Here is a 10,300-nt window from a genome sequence, read left to right as displayed (position 1 = left end):
GGTCCCTCTCTGATCTCAGGCCCCTCTCTGATCTCAGGCCTCGGGTCACTGCTCCTTTTATCCCCATCGCTCAGGTCCCTCTCTGATCTCAGGTCCCTCTCTGATCTCAGGCCTGGGGTCCCTGCTCCTTTTATCCCCATCACTCAGGTCCCTCTCTGATCTCAGGCCTGGGGTCCCTGCTCCTTTTATCCCCATCGCTCTGGTCCCTCTCTGATCTCAGGCCTCGGGTCCCCGCTCCTTTTATCCCCATCGCTCAGGTCCCTCTCTGATCTCAGGCCTAGGGTCACTGCTCCTTTTATCCCCATCGCTCAGGTCCCTCTCTGATCTCAGGCCTGGGGTCCCTGCTCCTTTTATCCCCATCGCTCAGGTCCCTCTCTGATCTCAGGCCTGGGGTCCCTGCTCCTTTTATCCCCATCGCCCAGGTCCCTCTCTGATCTCAAGCCTGGGGTCCCTGCTCCTTTTATCCTTATTGCTCAGGTCGATCTCTGATCTCAGGCTGGGGTCACTGCTCCGTTTATCCCCATCGCTCAGGTCCCTCTCTGATCTCAGGCCTCGGGTCCCCGCTCCTTTTATCCCCATCGCTCAGGTCCCTCTCTGATCTCAGGCCTGGGGTCACTGCTCCTTTTATCCCCATCGCTCAGGTCCCTCTCTGATCTCAGGCCTGGGGTCCCGGCTCCTTTTATCCCCATCGCTCAGGTCCCTCTCTGATCTCAGGCCTGGGGTCCCGGCTCCTTTTATCCCCATCGCTCAGGTCCCTCTCTGATCTCAGGCCTGGGGTCACTGCTCCTTTTATCCCCATCGCTCAGGTCCCTCTCTGATCTCAGGCCTCGGGTCCCCGCTCCTTTTATCCTTATCGCTCAGGTCCCTCTCTGATCTCAGGCCTCGGGTCCCCGCTCCTTTTATCCTTATCGCTCAGGTCCCTCTCTGATCTCAGGCCTCGGGTCCCTGCTTCTTTTATCCCCATCGCTCAGGTCCCTCTCTGATCTCAGGCCTCGGGTCCCTGCTCCTTTTATCCCCATCGCTCAGGTCCATCTCTGATCTCAGGCCTGGGGTCACTGCTCCGTTTATCCCCATCGCTCAGGTCCCTCTCTGATCTCAGGCCTCGGGTCCCCGCTCCTTTTATCCCCATCGCTCAGGTCCCTCTCTGATCTCAGGCCTGGGGTCACTGCTCCTTTTATCCTTATTGCTCAGGTCCCTCTCTGATCTCAGGCCTGGGGTCCCCGCTCCTTTTATCCCCATCGCTCAGGTCCCTCTCTGATGTCAGGCCTGGGGTCACTGCTCCTTTTATCCCCATCGCTCAGGTCCCTCTCTGATCTCAGGCCTCGAGTCCCTGCTCCTTTTATCCCCATCGCTCAGGTCCCTCTCTGATCTCAGGCCTCGAGTCCCCCGCTCCTTTTATCCCCATCGCTCAGGTCCCTCTCTGATCTCAGGCCTGGGGTCACTGCTCCTTTTATCCCCATCACTCAGGTCCCTCTCTGATCTCAGGCCTGGGGTCACTGCTCCTTTTATCCCCATCGCTCAGGTCCCTCTCTGATCTCAGGCCTGGGGTCCCTGCTCCTTTTATCCCCATCGGTCAGGCCCCTCTCTGATCTCAGGCCTGGGGTCACTGCTCCTTTTATCCCCATCGCTCAGGTCCCTCTCTGATCTCAGGCCTCGGGTCCCTGCTCCTTTTATCCCCATCGCTCAGGTCCCTCTCTGATCTCAGGCCTCGGGTCCCTGCTCCTTTTATCCCCATCGCTCAGGTCCCTCTCTGATCTCAGGCCTCGGGTCCCTGCTCCTTTTATCCCCATCGCTCAGGTCCATCTCTGATCTCAGGCCTGGGGTCACTGCTCCTTTTATCCCCATCGCTCAGGTCCCTCTCTGATCTCAGGCCTGGGGTCCCTGCTCCTTTTATCCCCATCGCTCAGGTCCCTCTCTGATCTCAGGCCTGGGGTCACTGCTCCTTTTATCCCCATCGCTCAGGTCCCTCTCTGATCTCAGGCCTCGGTCCCTGCTCCTTTTATCCTTATCGCTCAGGTCCCTCTCTGATCTCAGGCCTCGGGTCCCCGCTCCTTTTATCCCCATCGCTCAGGTCCCTCTCTGATCTCAGGCCTGGGGTCCCTGCTCCTTTTATCCACATCGCTCAGGTCCCTCTCTGATCTCAGGCCTGGGGTCACTGCTCCTTTTATCCCCATCGCTCAGGTCCATCTCTGATCTCAGGCCTGGGGTCACTGCTCCTTTTATCCCCATCGCTCAGGTCCCTCTCTGATCTCAGGCCTGGGGTCCCTGCTCCTTTTATCCCCATCGCTCAGGTCCCTCTCTGATCTCAGGCCTGGGGTCACTGCTCCTTTTATCCCCATCGCTCAGGTCCCTCTCTGATCTCAGGCCTCGGTCCCTGCTCCTTTTATCCTTATCGCTCAGGTCCCTCTCTGATCTCAGGCCTCGGGTCCCCGCTCCTTTTATCCCCATCGCTCAGGTCCCTCTCTGATCTCAGGCCTGGGGTCCCTGCTCCTTTTATCCACATCGCTCAGGTCGCTCTCTGATCTCAGGCCTGGGGTCACTGCTCCTTTTATCCCCATCGCTCAGGCCCCTCTCTGATCTCAGGCCTTGTGTCCCTGCTCCTTTTATCCCCATCGCTCAGGTCCCTCTCTGATCTCAGGCCTGGGGTCACTGCTCCTTTTATCCCCATCGCTCAGGTCCCTCTCTGATCTCAGGCCTCGGGTCACTGCTCCTTTTATCCCCATCGCTCAGGTCCCTCTCTGATCTCAGGCCTGGGGTCCCTGCTCCTTTTATCCCCATCGCTCAGGTCCCTCTCTGATCTCAGGCCTGGGGTCACTGCTCCTTTTATCCCCATCGCTCAGGTCCCTCTCTGATCTCAGGCCTGGGGTCCCTGCTCCTTTTATCCTTATCGCTCAGGTCCCTCTCTGATCTCAGGCCTCGGGTCCCCGCTCCTTTTATCCCCATCGCTCAGGTCCCTCTCTGATCTCAGGCCTCGGGTCACTGCTCCTTTTATCCCCATCGCTCAGGTCCCTCTCTGATCTCAGGCCTGGGGTCCCCGCTCCTTTTATCCCCATCGCTCAGGTCCCTCTCTGATCTCAGGCCTGGGGTCACTGCTCCTTTTATCCCCATCGCTCAGGTCCCTTTCTGATCTCAGGCCTCGGGTCCCTGCTCCTTTTATCCTCATCGCTCAGGTCCCTCTCTGATCTCAGGCCTGGGGTCACTGCTCCTTTTATCCCCATCGCTCAGGTCCCTCTCTGATCTCAGGCCTCGGGTCCCCGCTCCTTTTATCCCCATCGCTCAGGTCCCTCTCTGATCTCAGGCCTAGGGTCACTGCTCCTTTTATCCCCATCGCTCAGGTCCCTCTCTGATCTCAGGCCTGGGGTTCCTACTCCTTCTATCCCCATCGCTCAGGTCCCTCTCTGATCTCAGGCCTCGGGTCCCCGCTCCTTTTATCCCCATCGCTCAGGTCCCTCTCTGATCTCAGGCCTCGAGTCCCCCGCTCCTTTTATCCCCATCGCTCAGGTCCCTCTCTGATCTCAGGCCTGGGGTCACTGCTCCTTTTATCCCCATCACTCAGGTCCCTCTCTGATCTCAGGCCTGGGGTCACTGCTCCTTTTATCCCCATCGCTCAGGTCCCTCTCTGATCTCAGGCCTGGGGTCCCTGCTCCTTTTATCCCCATCGGTCAGGCCCCTCTCTGATCTCAGGCCTGGGGTCACTGCTCCTTTTATCCCCATCGCTCAGGTCCCTCTCTGATCTCAGGCCTCGGGTCCCTGCTCCTTTTATCCCCATCGCTCAGGTCCCTCTCTGATCTCAGGCCTCGGGTCCCTGCTCCTTTTATCCCCATCGCTCAGGTCCCTCTCTGATCTCAGGCCTCGGGTCCCTGCTCCTTTTATCCCCATCGCTCAGGTCCATCTCTGATCTCAGGCCTGGGGTCACTGCTCCTTTTATCCCCATCGCTCAGGTCCCTCTCTGATCTCAGGCCTGGGGTCCCTGCTCCTTTTATCCCCATCGCTCAGGTCCCTCTCTGATCTCAGGCCTGGGGTCACTGCTCCTTTTATCCCCATCGCTCAGGTCCCTCTCTGATCTCAGGCCTCGGTCCCTGCTCCTTTTATCCTTATCGCTCAGGTCCCTCTCTGATCTCAGGCCTCGGGTCCCCGCTCCTTTTATCCCCATCGCTCAGGTCCCTCTCTGATCTCAGGCCTGGGGTCCCTGCTCCTTTTATCCACATCGCTCAGGTCCCTCTCTGATCTCAGGCCTGGGGTCACTGCTCCTTTTATCCCCATCGCTCAGGTCCATCTCTGATCTCAGGCCTGGGGTCACTGCTCCTTTTATCCCCATCGCTCAGGTCCCTCTCTGATCTCAGGCCTGGGGTCCCTGCTCCTTTTATCCCCATCGCTCAGGTCCCTCTCTGATCTCAGGCCTGGGGTCACTGCTCCTTTTATCCCCATCGCTCAGGTCCCTCTCTGATCTCAGGCCTCGGTCCCTGCTCCTTTTATCCTTATCGCTCAGGTCCCTCTCTGATCTCAGGCCTCGGGTCCCCGCTCCTTTTATCCCCATCGCTCAGGTCCCTCTCTGATCTCAGGCCTGGGGTCCCTGCTCCTTTTATCCACATCGCTCAGGTCGCTCTCTGATCTCAGGCCTGGGGTCACTGCTCCTTTTATCCCCATCGCTCAGGCCCCTCTCTGATCTCAGGCCTTGTGTCCCTGCTCCTTTTATCCCCATCGCTCAGGTCCCTCTCTGATCTCAGGCCTGGGGTCACTGCTCCTTTTATCCCCATCGCTCAGGTCCCTCTCTGATCTCAGGCCTCGGGTCACTGCTCCTTTTATCCCTATCGCTCAGGTCCCTCTCTGATCTCAGGCCTGGGGTCCCTGCTCCTTTTATCCTTATCGCTCAGGTCCCTCTCTGATCTCAGGCCTCGGGTCCCCGCTCCTTTTATCCCCATCGCTCAGGTCCCTCTCTGATCTCAGGCCTCGGGTCACTGCTCCTTTTATCCCCATCGCTCAGGTCCCTCTCTGATCTCAGGCCTGGGGTCCCCGCTCCTTTTATCCCCATCGCTCAGGTCCCTCTCTGATCTCAGGCCTGGGGTCACTGCTCCTTTTATCCCCATCGCTCAGGTCCCTTTCTGATCTCAGGCCTCGGGTCCCTGCTCCTTTTATCCTCATCGCTCAGGTCCCTCTCTGATCTCAGGCCTGGGGTCACTGCTCCTTTTATCCCCATCGCTCAGGTCCCTCTCTGATCTCAGGCCTCGGGTCCCCGCTCCTTTTATCCCCATCGCTCAGGTCCCTCTCTGATCTCAGGCCTAGGGTCACTGCTCCTTTTATCCCCATCGCTCAGGTCCCTCTCTGATCTCAGGCCTGGGGTTCCTACTCCTTCTATCCCCATCGCTCAGGTCCCTCTCTGATCTCAGGCCTCGGGTCCCCGCTCCTTTTATCCCTATCGCTCAGGTCCCTCTCTGATCTCTGGCCTGGGGTCGCCGCTCCTTTTATCCCCATCGCTCAGGTCCCTTTCTGATCTCAGGCCTCGGGTCCCTGCTCCTTTTATCCTCATCGCTCAGGTCCCTCTCTGATCTCAGGCCTGGGGTCACTGCTCCTTTTATCCCCATCGCTCAGGTCCCTCTCTGATCTCAGGCCTCGGGTCCCCGCTCCTTTTATCCCCATCGCTCAGGTCCCTCTCTGATCTCAGGTTGGGGTCACTGCTTCTTTTATCCCCATCGCTCAGGTCCCTCTCTGATCTCAGGCCTGGGGTCACTGCTCCTTTTATCCCCATCGCTCAGGTCCCTCTCTGATCTCAGGCCTGGGGTCCCCGCTCCTTTTATCCTTATCGCTCAGGTCCCTCTCTGATCTCAGGCCTCGGGTACCTGCTCCTTTTATCCCCATCGCTCAGGTCCCTCTCTGATCTCAGGCCTAGGGTCACTGCTCCTTTTATCCCCATCGCTCAGGTCCCTCTCTGGTCTCAGGCCTAGGGTCACTGCTCCTTTTATCCCCATCGCTCAGGTCCCTCTCTAATCTCAGGCCTGGGATCACTGCTCCTTTTATCCCCATCGCTCAGGTCCCTCTCTGATCTCAGGCCTCTGGTCACTTCTCCTTTTATCCCCATCGCTCAGGTCCCTCTCTGATCTCAGGCCTGGGGTCACTGCTCCTTTTATCCCCATCGCTCTGGTCCCTCTCTGATCGCAGGCCTCTGGTCACTTCTCCTTTTATCCCCATCGCTCAGGTCCCTCTCTGATCTCAGGCCTCGGGTCACTGCTCCTTTTATCCTTATCGCTCAGGTCCCTCTCTGATCTCAGTCCTGGGGTCCCTGCTCATTTTATCCCCATCGCTCAGGTCCCTCTCTGATCTCAGGTCTCGGGTCACTGCTCCTTTTATTCCCATCGCTCAGGTCCCTCTCTGATCTCAGGCCTGGGGTCACTGCTCCTTTTATCCCCATCGCTCAGGTCCCTCTCTGATCTCAGGCCTCGGGTCCCTGCTCCTTTTATCCCCATCGCTCAGGTCCCTCTCTGATCTCAGGCCTCGGGTCCCTGCTCCTTTTATCTCCATCGCTCAGGTCCCTCTCTGATCTCAGGCCTCGGGTCCCTGCTCCTTTTATCCCGCTGCTCAGCTCCCATGCTAGCTCTCCTCGGTCTGTTTTCCTTGGAATAGAGGAGGCTGAGGGGAGACCTTATTGAGGTGTATATAATTATGAGGGGCCTGCATAGAGTGGATAGGAAGGACCTGTTTCCCTTGGCAGAGGGATCAACAACCAGGGACAGAGATTTCAAGTAATTGGGGGAGGTTTAGAGAAGATATGAGGGGACATTTCTTCACCCAGAGGGTAGTGGGGGTCTGGAACTCACTGCATGAAAGGGTGGTAGAGGCAGAAACCCTCACCACATTTAAAAAAGACTTGGATCTGGACTTAAAGTGCCATAACCTACGGGGCTATGGACCTAGAGCTTGAAAGTGGGATTAGGCTGGATAGCTGTTGGTCAGCCGGCGCGAACACGATGGGCTGAAATGGCCTCCTGCCGTGCTTTAAATTTCTCTGATTTTATGTGTGGAACTAGCTGAGATACTCTTGCAGAGAGCAGTGACTGCCCGAATGTCGTCCTCCTGTGCTGGAACCATTCTAGGATTGTATGATATTGGCAGACTGAGTGTTGCGTGCTGATCAACTGCCTTCAGAAGTCTGTTTAAAACCACTCTCACTGGTTTCAATCCACTACAGCCCGAATCCATTCTCTCCTGGTCCGGTTGTGAGTGTGGTATGTGTTTCTGTATGTGTGGGTATGTGTTTCTGTATGTGTGGGTATGTGTTTCTGTATGTGTGGGTATGTGTTTCTATATGTGTGGGTATGTGTTTCTGTATGTGTGGGTATGTGTTTCTGTATGTGTTGGTAGATGTGTTTCTGCCTGTGTCTGTATGTATATCTGTCTATATACAGACACACAGAATGCTACCTAACTAAAATCTATCATTTTGAGTCTTGAATCTTTCAATTGAGTTCCAGCCTCAACAGATTTTTGGGAGAGAATTCCAGATTTGTGCTACCCTCTGTGTGAACAAGTGCTTCCTGACATCACACCTGAACGGCCGAGCTTTAATGTAAAGCTTGTGCACAATTTTTCTGAACTCTTGAACCAGATGAAGTATTATCTCTCAATTATCGTAACCAATGGTGTCGCCCATAATTTTCTATATTGAAGTTTATAACCTCAGGAACGGAAATGGTATAGAGCAGGGCGGGGAACAGAGTAACATTGGTAATGACAGGGTGATGTAGAGGGAGCTCTGTACAGTACCGGCCCTGGGAGTGCTCGATGCTGACACTCTGTATAAAGTAGAGGTAGGAACAGGAGCAGGCCATTCAGCCCCTCGAGCCTGTTCCCCCATTCAGTGAGATCGTCGTTGGTCTGCCGTGGCTCTGTATCCTTTTACACCCTTACCTGGCAAACATCTATTGATCTGGGATTTAACATTATTTCAGTGCTAGCACCTGCTGCTTTTTGTGAGAGAGAATCCACACTTCTCCCACCCTTTATGTGAAGAAGTGTTCCCTAACTTCTCTCCTGAATGGCCTGGCTTTCATTTTCAGGTTGTGTTCCCTTCTCCTGGAATCCTCCACCAACAGAAAAAGTTTCTCTCTCTCTACCTTAACAATTCCTTTCCACATCCTAAAGACCTGAATCAAATGGACTCACCCCTTAACCTTCTGTATTCTGGGAATTCAAGCCCAGTTTATGTAATTTCTCCTCATAATTTAACCCTTGGGGCCCAAGTCACAGTCTGGTGAATCAGTGCTGTGCTCCCTCCAAGGTCAATATACCCTCCCTGAGGTGTGGTACTCAGAACTGAATGTAGTTCTCCAGATGGGGTCTTTCCAGAGCTCTATACAACTGGAGCACCAACAACCTATTAGCCCTTTGTTATTTTTGTACCTGTCCCCGAACTTTCACTGATTTAACTACTTGGGCCCCGAAATCTCTCTGCTCATCCACAGCTCCTAGCTTCTCACCAGTTACAGATGTGTGTGTGTGGGTCTCTGTGTGTATATCTGTGTTCCACCTTCCCCTTGTTCCATTCATTTCTAAATACTGTTCAGTATCAATGTGTCTGGGCCATTTACCTCCCCAGAAAATGCAGAATTTTCTGTTTAAATTGGTGCATTCTGATTGTTTGATTCTGGTGTTTAACAGCAGTAAACACCTCCTGCAAACCCTCAGCAACTGAATCACTCTTTGGAATAGTTCACCAGTCCCGGCAGCTGCTCCAGCTCACCCTACGTATCTGTCTGTCCCACTATCCTTCCCCGGTGGGTCCCGATGTTGCAGACCGCAGCTGTGAAAAGGTCCAGTGTTGGATTCCCACCAGCCCGAGCTCTCCAAGATCTCACTGAATGAAACCTTCCTTCACAAGAAGCAGGCTCTGTTTGATTGTTTAGGTCCCATAGCCTCTGACCGTGTATTACTACTGTCAGAATAATGTGCTGCACTCAGAAATAACATTTCTTGCATTAAACACAGCTTCATATCCGTGTCTTGTTTCTCCTTAGGATCAGTGTGTCCGAGGGCACGGTGTTCCAGGGTGGAATGATGATTTGAGAAACGCAGGAAGTGGGAAGAGGAAACCACTGCAGGGAATCTCTACAAGTGTCTAATAACACATTCAGAAAGGTCCAGATATAAGACCTGTTTCCCAGACTATCAGCACTGTGACCGGTCAGGGTCCAAGATATCACTTAAACGGGTTTCTTCAGGCAGATTGGAAATAGATATCCAATGCATCAGACCCACAGACTGTTTGATGGGAGAGTGTAGAGGGAGGTTTGCTCTCTCTCTAACCTCTGCTTCCTCCATCTCGTTTCTTTCCCTCTTTCACTATCAGGCACATTTTATCTCTCTGCCTCACTCTCTTCTCTCCACCGCTGTTTATTTCTATCAGTTGCTCCCCCGCCCGTGTTCTCTCTCTCTCTCTCATTCACCTTTGCTCTTTTCTCTCTTTACCTCATTGCTCTGCCTCGCTGTCACTCACTCTACCTTTCTCTTCTCTGCTTCTCGGTCCCTCTTTCTGCTTCACTCACAGTCCCTCTCTCCAACTCGTTCGCCCCTTTCTCTTATCTCTGCCTCATTCTCTTTCTCGCCAACCCAACCGCTATCTCATCCTCCACTCTGTCTTCCACTCGCTTTCTTGGATTTTAGTCTCTCTCGGTTTGTCTCACTTATTTTTCTGTTTGTTTCCTCTCAATCTGCCTCTCTCTCTCTCTCTCTCTCTCTCTCTTCCTTATTCAGGCTTTCTTTTTCTTAATCTGCCTTCTCTCATGCTGTCTTTGTCTACCTCTGCCTTTCACCCCTCTGTCTCTATCTTCTTTCACTGCCCTTGTGCCTCTCTCTCCCTCTCTCCCACTTCTCCATGTTTCTCTCTGTGTGTCAGGATTCCTGGTGTAACAGCACTGTCCAAACACAAACACTTTAACATCTCTCTGCTCATCCACAGCTCCTAGCTTCTTGCCAGTTGCAAATGTGTGTGGGTCTGTGTGTGTGTATGAGAGGGTCTGTGTATGTGGGTCTGTGTGTATGTGTGTGCACCTATCTATGTATGTCTGTCGATCTATTTGCATGTCTGTGTTCCATCTTCCCCTTGTTCTGTTCCTTTCTAAATACTGTTCAGTACCAATATTTCTGGGCCAATCACCTCCCCAGAAAGTGCTGAATTTTCTGTTTAAATTGGTGCATTCTGATTATTTGATTCTGGTATTTAACAGCATTAAACACCTGCAAACCCTCAGAATGAATCTCTATTTGGAATAATTCACCAGTCCCAGTCACTGCTCCCACTCACCCGACG

Source organism: Pristiophorus japonicus, unplaced genomic scaffold (genome assembly GCF_044704955.1).
Source record: "Pristiophorus japonicus isolate sPriJap1 unplaced genomic scaffold, sPriJap1.hap1 HAP1_SCAFFOLD_692, whole genome shotgun sequence".
Taxonomy (NCBI): domain Eukaryota; kingdom Metazoa; phylum Chordata; class Chondrichthyes; family Pristiophoridae; genus Pristiophorus; species Pristiophorus japonicus.
Note: the sequence above shows the minus strand (reverse complement) of the source record.